We start from the raw sequence: 8,483 nt of genomic DNA on the forward strand, positions 1-8,483 counted from the left end.
TAGAAGGCATGGAAAATTTCTTCATTTTAAACTCTGTGACCTAATAAAGAAGAATGTGAAAAAGACTTAAGACTGTGCTCACGAGCACAGCAGTTCATCGAGCAAAGCCACCTTGAATCACCAGAAGTGCAAAGAAGTTGTGAAGCTATGGGGAGAGCAGGCAGGTCCAATAATTGAACACATCCGTCCATGTGCATGCACAGCTGGAAGAAGTGGAGAGGCAGCTGGGACGCCTGAAGAGCCAGGGTGCAAAGCCATCCTTCTCAATGGGTATTATGTCCTATCGAGGCCATTGTTTGATGGAGCCCAGGCCTAACAATGTCCCATTGTGGCAGATGCAAGTAAGAGTTCCAGGTCTCTCCCTTCTTCTTCAGCCTTCAGAGTTCAGCCACCCTCCTGGGGACCGCTCTGCGCGCACACTGTGTCTGGGCTGCCACCGCACACCACAGATGCCTTGACCAGGTTTGGAGACACTGAAATCTCTGTCCTTGCTCTGCTTTTGATAAACTGTAAAGACTACTGCACCTGCTTACTGAAAGACAACGTGGGAAAAGCAGACTGTGGAGCTATCTGCTGGAGCCTTCTGCCTTCCTGCAAAGCCACATTTGGAGCTACCAGGACACACCATGGACAGAAGACGCTCACAGGGTTTTGTACAAATCTATGATGGCTTGAAACCTCTATTTTAAAAGGAACTTTATGCCATTTTCAATGACTTATAAAAGGTTGGGTTTGCTCAGAAATGGAGAGTAATCACTGCATGGACTTTTTTCTAATGCTTTGTGACTTTCCACGTCATCCTTGAGCAGGAGATATGCTCATCTCTTTGTCATTCTAAAGTTTATTATATGTGCCGCTCAGTGAGCACCACTGAATGGATTCTAAATTTCCAGCCTTAAACAACAAAACCTATAAGTGTGCGGCTACAGCTGTCCTTCTGGATTTCTGGGTCATGTGACATTTTTGTACTCGCACTGTCTGCAGAAGAATGGTAAGAGGCTTACTGTAGTTATTAAGGTGGCATTGGATAGCAGAGAGTCGCCTGGAAATCATCTTCTTCCCCATGACGGTGGCACTTTCTAGCTGAGGCAGGGGATTGCGCCTACCCGGCACCAAGTACTTGGACAGTGTCTGTCGACAGTTTCAGCAGAGAAGAAGATGTTTCCTGGGGCTTTCTGAATGCTCTGTGTTCTTTGCCTCTTCCTCCTGTCTGGGTTGCGTGATCTTGATATAGATTATTCTCCTAATGTCCCACAGTGGGAATGCCTGTCTGACAGGAGGACTGGGTGTGGAAGGATGCCTTGACTCCTGTAAGTTAGTCCCTGGAAAAAGAGGGGTTACCCTGGCATCTGATTTCCCCGGCTGCCCTACAGCTTGTTGCTCAACTGTCCGCTGCATCTCTTCCTCCATCTGTGAAAGCACAGGCAATAACTGCCCGCCGTTTCTCATTGTGATGGGTTGAGAAGCAAAGAGACTGGTCATCAGTCAAAGTCCTTTATGAAAGTAAGTTGTCTGTGTTCGTGGTAAGCATACGGAAAGATGGGTTGCTTGCCCGCATGCCACAGGCCTTTCAGGATCTACTGGGACAGGTCTGTGTCTCCCCTCGCTGGCCCTTCACACGGGCCTCCAAGTTCCACTCTGCGTACTTGCTATAGGTCACCTGTGCTTCTTCCCTCCCTGGGTTATGCCCAGGGTCTTTGTGACTGAGAGCTCAGGCCCCACACGGAACCTATTAAGTCCAAGCTCTGAGGTCAAAGGAAAGTGGAGAAGTTGCTGGTGGAAAGTCACAGCGAACATTTTTCTCTCAAAACCTAATTTTGGATAACAAGACTGTGATCTTTTCTAAAAACATATTAAGAATTTCCCACCACAAGTTGTCTTATTTATATGTGTACAACTATGTTTTGCATTTTTGAAGTCCTTTGATCTCAAATACCAACCTCTTAATTCACTGAAGTGTCATACACTTCCTGCTTGTAAAAGGACAGAAATACATGGGCTGCTTCTGACCAAGTGTCACACGGAACTTTCCTTGCGATACAATAGAGAACTATGGAGTCGCGATCCTTCCCTGTGACTTCATCAGAACTGTGCAGTGCAGTCTGGACTGGGTGACCGCTTCTGTTTCCGGGGCAGTCACACTTTTCCACTCCCTCCAGGTTGGCTCCCTGTCTTCCTCCAACCTTTCGGGGTTTTAATCCACGATCCACTCACCCTAAGACCTCACAGATTCCCCTCGTAGATTCCCAGAGATTCTCTGAACTCAAGTCAAGTCAGCAAAATCGGGAAGTGAGTCTCAAGACAGAAGCTGTGCCAGACTCTGGAAATACATAGTAAATGAGACCCCTGTCTCTTTAGGGCCCTTCAATCGCGTGAGTAAATAAGAATTTTAATAAAGTTAGACAGTGCCCAGCAAGGCACACGCTAGGGAGGGAGGCACAAGGAGTGCCCAGCAAGGCACACACTAGGGAGGGAGGCACAAGGAGTGGGGCAGGAGAGAATGAAGCACTCAGCTAGCTGAGGGTAGTTGGCACCACCCTGTAAGTGCTGAGTCTATGGACCCTCAGCTGCTCTCCAAACATTCCAATGCAAGCAGATTTCATTCTGCGGGAGGTGCGAGACCAGTGGCCTGGGCTTCCATTAACCTTCTCACAATAGGGCAGAGTAAGCCCTCTCTTCAAACAATGTGTTGTCAATCACCCTATCAGATGTAATTACCTTTTCTAATCTTACAGTGACTTCCTTGCAGGTGCTGGGGAAAGCAGGTGAAGAATGTTCCGCAGCTTATCTGGGGATACTCTGCTCAGTGGAAGGCTGCTGCGGGAGTCAACATTATTAAGCATTGTCCTGGCTCCTCAGGTGGTATCACCGGTAGAGGCCAGCTAATCAAAGTCCATCTGGGAAATGTGATGTGACTGTACCTTGTCACTCTCTGCTTCATGAGACTGACCACCTAAAGGACACTTGGGGAAATGCGGACTGGGATGAGCCTGGTTTGTTCCATGTGGTCATATGAGCCATGGTCACCTTGAAGGCAGACTAATTATATGTGACAGCGAGGCTGGGGTAATTCCTAAGCCAGGAGGCTGGCAGCACAATGTTGTGATTTAAGAAAAATCCACCCTAGTCTGACCCTGCATTTTAAAGCCAGGGGTAGGAAGTGACCCTGTGAGACAGGACAGGCTGTCATCTAGCATTTTCTGTTCTGAGTAGAGAAGGAGAAGAAAATTTTTGAGTGGAACAATTCTGTTATACATAGAGCATGAATCCTCGATATAGTCTTAGTTATTTTTATTTTTAATCACATTATATATGTGTGGGTGCATGCTATAAATATATACACACATATATATGTGCATGCATGTATGTGCATACACACACACACACACATGCGCACACAGAACTCAGAGAACAGCTTACTCAGAGTTGCCTCCTTCCTTCCATTATGTGGTCCTGGTGTTTGAACTCAGGCCATCAGACATGGTGATAAGCACTTTGGATTTGAACCCCCTCATCAGGTCCTAAATATCTTAATCACCCAATTTTCTCTCTGCAAATTTATCTTCCCCATCCCACCCCACCCCCTGTTGCTAGGAACAGGACTCAGGATTTTCACACTGCTGGGCAAGTCCTCTATCACCCTCCAGGCAAATTTCTCTCAAATGTCTTTTGTGTCCCTGGGCTCTGATCTTACCACGCACTTCACCCTTGTCTCGTTGGAAGACTGTTCAACTTTTCACTCAGCCAGGGGACCTTAAGATCATGAAGCTCAGGGCTTCTCTTTTCAAGTAAGGCCCATGAGCACTTCTTTGGCTGAATCCCATCAACTCCTGGTCTGCTCTTTAGAAACAGCCGCACGGCACTTTCCCTCCTGATACCGGATCTCCAGCCTTAGGACACGCATGCGTCATTCGCTTCAGCCAAAGCGTACAACCAGTTTCTGTGCAGGAGACCAGCTAAGGTGGGAAATAGGAAAATATCTTCATGAAACACTGCTGGTTTTTCAGTCTTTTTTCTTCTTATATGACAAATGTTTCTGGTACCCACTTAACATTATGCTCTGTGAGATAATAAAAGTTGATGCCAGTTAGATTCGCACCTGATCGTGCGTGAGCAGAGACATCATGCCCAATGCAACTAGAAAGGTCGATGTTGGGAGAAAACATGCACCTGGAAAGCTAAGCACTGCTCCATACTCACCCAGTGCTGGGGCGCTTTTGCCCTCCCAGACACCAACGAATGCTGGGGTAGGGGAGTCGTGGAAAGCACAGAACCCCTATGACATCAGGATGTAATGTTGGACTTGGACAGAATCGCCTCCTCCTGTGTCATGTTTAGATCATAGGAAATGTTCAGTTTAATGTCTCTTTAAAGAAAATATCACTGTTAACACACACACACACACACACACACACACACAAACGAAGACTACTAGAAAAGGTCCCAGCCATCTTTTTCAAAATAAGTAAATGTTTACTAAATGCTTACTAAGATCCAAGTAAGGACTTACCAGGAGTCCCTCGGCGCTCAACACTTCTGAGACCCTTAACATCTGCAAGCCACAACTGTTCAAATTGCCTCTTGAGTTGTGAGCGGGCTGGGTTTGTGCAATGCAGGGTTGGGACTGTAACACACATGGCAGTCCATTAGACCATCCTTATAAAGTAGGAGAGGGAAGGGAGCAGGAGGAGAAGGGCCCTCCCCATGGGCACCCAAGGCAAGCATGAGCTCTTCTGCAGACATCTTTTCTAGTCTCCTTAAGTAACAGGGTTTGTTCCTGAGTAAGGTAGTAAAGCAAAACGGCAAGGACGTTTGCAGATAGGAGGGTACGAAAGACATGGAATGCTGAAGGATGTGATCAGTGCTTTTATACTTTAAAAAATGCTGGCGGTTCCCGAGCGGCCTGCCCAAGATCCCCGGGCGGTTCCCGTCCTGGGAGAGATGGCACGCAGTGGGCTCTGGGAGCAGCCAGTGCAGTAGTGCAGTGGCAGGCAGACACATGGCAGGCAGGCAGGAGACAGAGACATGGACATGTAGAGTGAGATTGAAATATTTCTTCAGGGGGTTATGAAGGGGAAGAGAGAAAGAGAGAGAGAGAGAGAGAGAGAGAGAGAGAGAGAGAGAGAAACGGGGAGATGCACGCAACCCCAAGAGGAGAGCAGTAAGAATGTGTGATCCAAGATGGCGGGGAGAGGTCAGGGGTCGCTGGGAGTGGGCGTGACTTGCCCCTTAAAGGGCCAAAAGAATAACAAGCGTCACACTTGGTGCACTAATCAGCTGAGTCCCTGCGACACAGAATGTGTGACCCAGGCCATTGTCTCTGGAATTGATCCTTGTGATTGGCACAGTTCCCATGTGTGTCTTACCACCCCCGCTTCCTCTACCTGTCCTGCTCCCATGAAGCAAATAAAATCCGGAGTTCTAAAGACCAGCCTCTGTAGAATACATAAGAGAGGGACACAGTTACAACAAGCAAGCTCTGCAAAGAAGCCATAGAGGGCATGGAAGTCACAGGTGGAATGGCCCCCTCAGCGCATCTCATTTCCATAATTTCATTGAGAACATAGTAGAAAGTCACAGCCAGCCGGAATTATGGCAAAGTCTGCTTCCTCTTTGAGGGCTCCGTGTTCCCAGTGACCCTCTTCATATTATACTCAATACCGATTTCCTGGTTCTCATAACATGCCCATCTCCCTCCCATGTTTTTTGGTGTGTCCTGTCCTACAGCTAACACTAAATGTTCCAGTAGCCTCCTCTTGTGAGGAATGTGTGGGCAAGTAGCCACAAAAAGTAATCAAGAAAGGGCATCCAGGCCAGAGAAATAATTTGAACAAAGGGGCTAAGAATATACAAGTGTAGACAGGACAAAAAGTTCACAAAAATCTTAGCAGAAATTCTCCAAACTACCCGCACATTAAACTCCGCATACTCAGGGCTAGAGAGATGGCCAGTTGGTGAAGAGTGAGTAGCGCTCTTTCAAAGGAGCTGAGTTTGGTTCCCAGGAGCCCTGTTGGAATGTGCAGAACTGCCTATAACTCCAGGAGCTGTACAGGAGATCCGCTACCCTGGTCTGGACTCTGTGGGTACCTGCAGCTCCACATGTACAGAAACACACATTAATAAATAAATAAATAAATAAATAAATAAATAAATCTTAATATTTTCCACACTCGGGTTGTATGTAGGAAACCAGCGGGCTGGGGGACAACCGGAGAACAAGTCTCTCTGATCAGCTAAGCACAGATCATATGAACTCACGGAGACGGAAGCAGCAAGCACAGAGCCTACACGGGTCTGCACCATGTCCTTTCTGAATATATTACAGCTTCCGGCTTCATATTTTTATGGGAGTTCTGAGCGTGTGAACGAGTGGGCCTCTGATTCTTGGGCCTGCTCCTGGGCTATTTTCCTTCTGTCGGGTTGCCTTGTCCAGCCTCGACGTGTGGGTTTCTGCTCCATCTTATTATATTTTCTTTTCTCATGTTTGCTTGTTATCTCTTAGAAGCCTGTTCTTTTCTGACGAGAGACAGAAAGGGAGTGATCCAGAGAGGAGGGGAAGTAGGAAGGATCTGAGAAGAGTAGACAGAAAGGAAACTGTAATTAGGATACGCTGCATGAGAAAAGAATCTATTTCCCAATAAAAGACAAAAACAAAAAGAACTGCAAGCTAAAACAAAATAATAATATGGTTAAATCAATCAATCTAAGAGAAAATAAGGCTCAGCCAATATACAAAACAAAAGGAAAAATGTGGAGAGCTCATAATCTTTTAACAGTAAAAATAAAGATATCTAAGCGTGCAGTGGAGATTTAGGAAAGAATAAATCATTTCTAAAAGTATCAAATATTTCCCATGCTCACGATGTGTGTAAAGTGATTATGTTAGGACACCTGGAGTCAGATCACAACCATCCCTTGTCCTAAGTGCCATTGTGTTTGAGAGACAACATCCTGAAGAGCAGAGAGTGAGCCCAAAAGAAAGGAGGGAACATAAAAGACTAAAGGACACATGGTGAAGTCAGCAGCTTCAGTTCTGGGAAGGGACCCGAGGGCCTCAGCGCAGGCTGGGCAAGCGCTCTGCTGCAGAGCTACAGCCCCAGTCCTGGAACCTTCGACATTTCCATCAAGAGGAAAGTGTGGCTATAAGGACAGCAAATGTTGAGAAAACAAGAGCAGAAGCTCCTGAAGGGACTTCTGTAAAAACCAGGCCAAGACTGTTGAATGCCCAGGACTGTTGGATGCCCAGGGCTGTGGAATTCCCAGAACTGTAAAATGACCAGGACTATGGATGCCCAGAACAAAGGAATGCCCAGGATTGCTGAATGCCAAGTCATAAATGGGACATCTCTATCACTCACTCTAAGACTCAAGGAACATTAAGGAGGGGAAAGAATTTAAGCGCTTTAGGAAGGTGGGAGAGACGTGGAATACCAGCTTCTAGGTACGACACGGTTGTTGTGTTCTTCAAGTCCCAGCAGCTGGGATTGTCTGCATAAAATCTCCACAAGATTGATCCTGTTAGAATCCTGTAACGGAAAGGGAAGAGACTTGTGGTATCCCACTCTCCCTGAACACTGACATGTGTGCAATCCTTGATGGGGGTGGAAGAAACACTTTTCTTCAGTGGTGTAGACAGTAGTAAGCTGTACACACTTCTGTAAACAGTCCTGTTTAGACTATTGCGGAGAAAGAGAGAGGTGGAAGAGAAGGAAGAAAGAAAGAAGAGGAAAGAAGGCTAATTCAGAAGAAGATGGGGATTTATGAAAACAAGGGGGTATAAAATAGTATAATTCGGGAGAATATGATCAAAATACATTAAATACATGAAACCTGGTTTATGTATAACAAATACTGAAACATTTCTGTCCCCTGATATTAAGTCTCTCCACCAACACATCAAACCAAACCAAACTGAATTAAGAATTAAAAGTCCAGGTTAAATGACTAAAATGCTCGCAGATAGTCCTCAGGCCCCCAGAGAGAAAACGGGGAGAAGGAATGGGAAAATCATGTGGCTCTTCCTTAAGATGCCCTTTAAATACCCTGTTGGGGCGGTCTTGAGCATCTCTGGTGGGGAAGCAGCCATTTTGAAGATTTTCTGAGACTGACCAGGGTTTGGAGTGGCAGGGGGGACGCTGCACCCAAGCAAATACCTGTGATCAGAACAGTGTAAAAGGAAAGAAACCCCCACTACAAAAATGAATCTTTTAAGGAAGATCTGGAATTCCTGAAGAATATGATTTTTTTCAGGAAGTAGAGTAAAGTCCTGACAAGATGCAGGGCAAAATGCCCAGGCATGAGGGTGCATGCCAAGTCTATCAAGACCTTCGCAGCATCCAAGAAAGTTTATCTCAAGATTCCAAAGGGCATCACTAGGAGTCTTGCTGCCCTGTGTATCACCTGTCCTGAGCTTAGGAGGCCTGCCCACGCGCGTTTTGCCAAAGTTCTTGGGCTCTGTCTCCTAAAGACCAAAGCCAAGGCTC

At 46.4% G+C, this 8,483-nt stretch overlaps 1 non-coding gene across 1 annotated transcript; it reads right to left on the minus strand.

Moving 5' to 3' along the window:
- Positions 1–764: 764 nt before the first annotated feature.
- On the minus strand, positions 765–868 carry LOC146891400 (U6 spliceosomal RNA). Its single transcript, XR_014997477.1, has one exon. It is a non-coding gene; the product is annotated as a U6 spliceosomal RNA (small nuclear RNA).
- Positions 869–8,483: the final 7,615 nt, after the last annotated feature.

Source organism: Myodes glareolus, chromosome 16 (genome assembly GCF_982192425.1).
Source record: "Myodes glareolus chromosome 16, mMyoGla1.1, whole genome shotgun sequence".
Classification (NCBI taxonomy): domain Eukaryota; kingdom Metazoa; phylum Chordata; class Mammalia; order Rodentia; family Cricetidae; genus Myodes; species Myodes glareolus.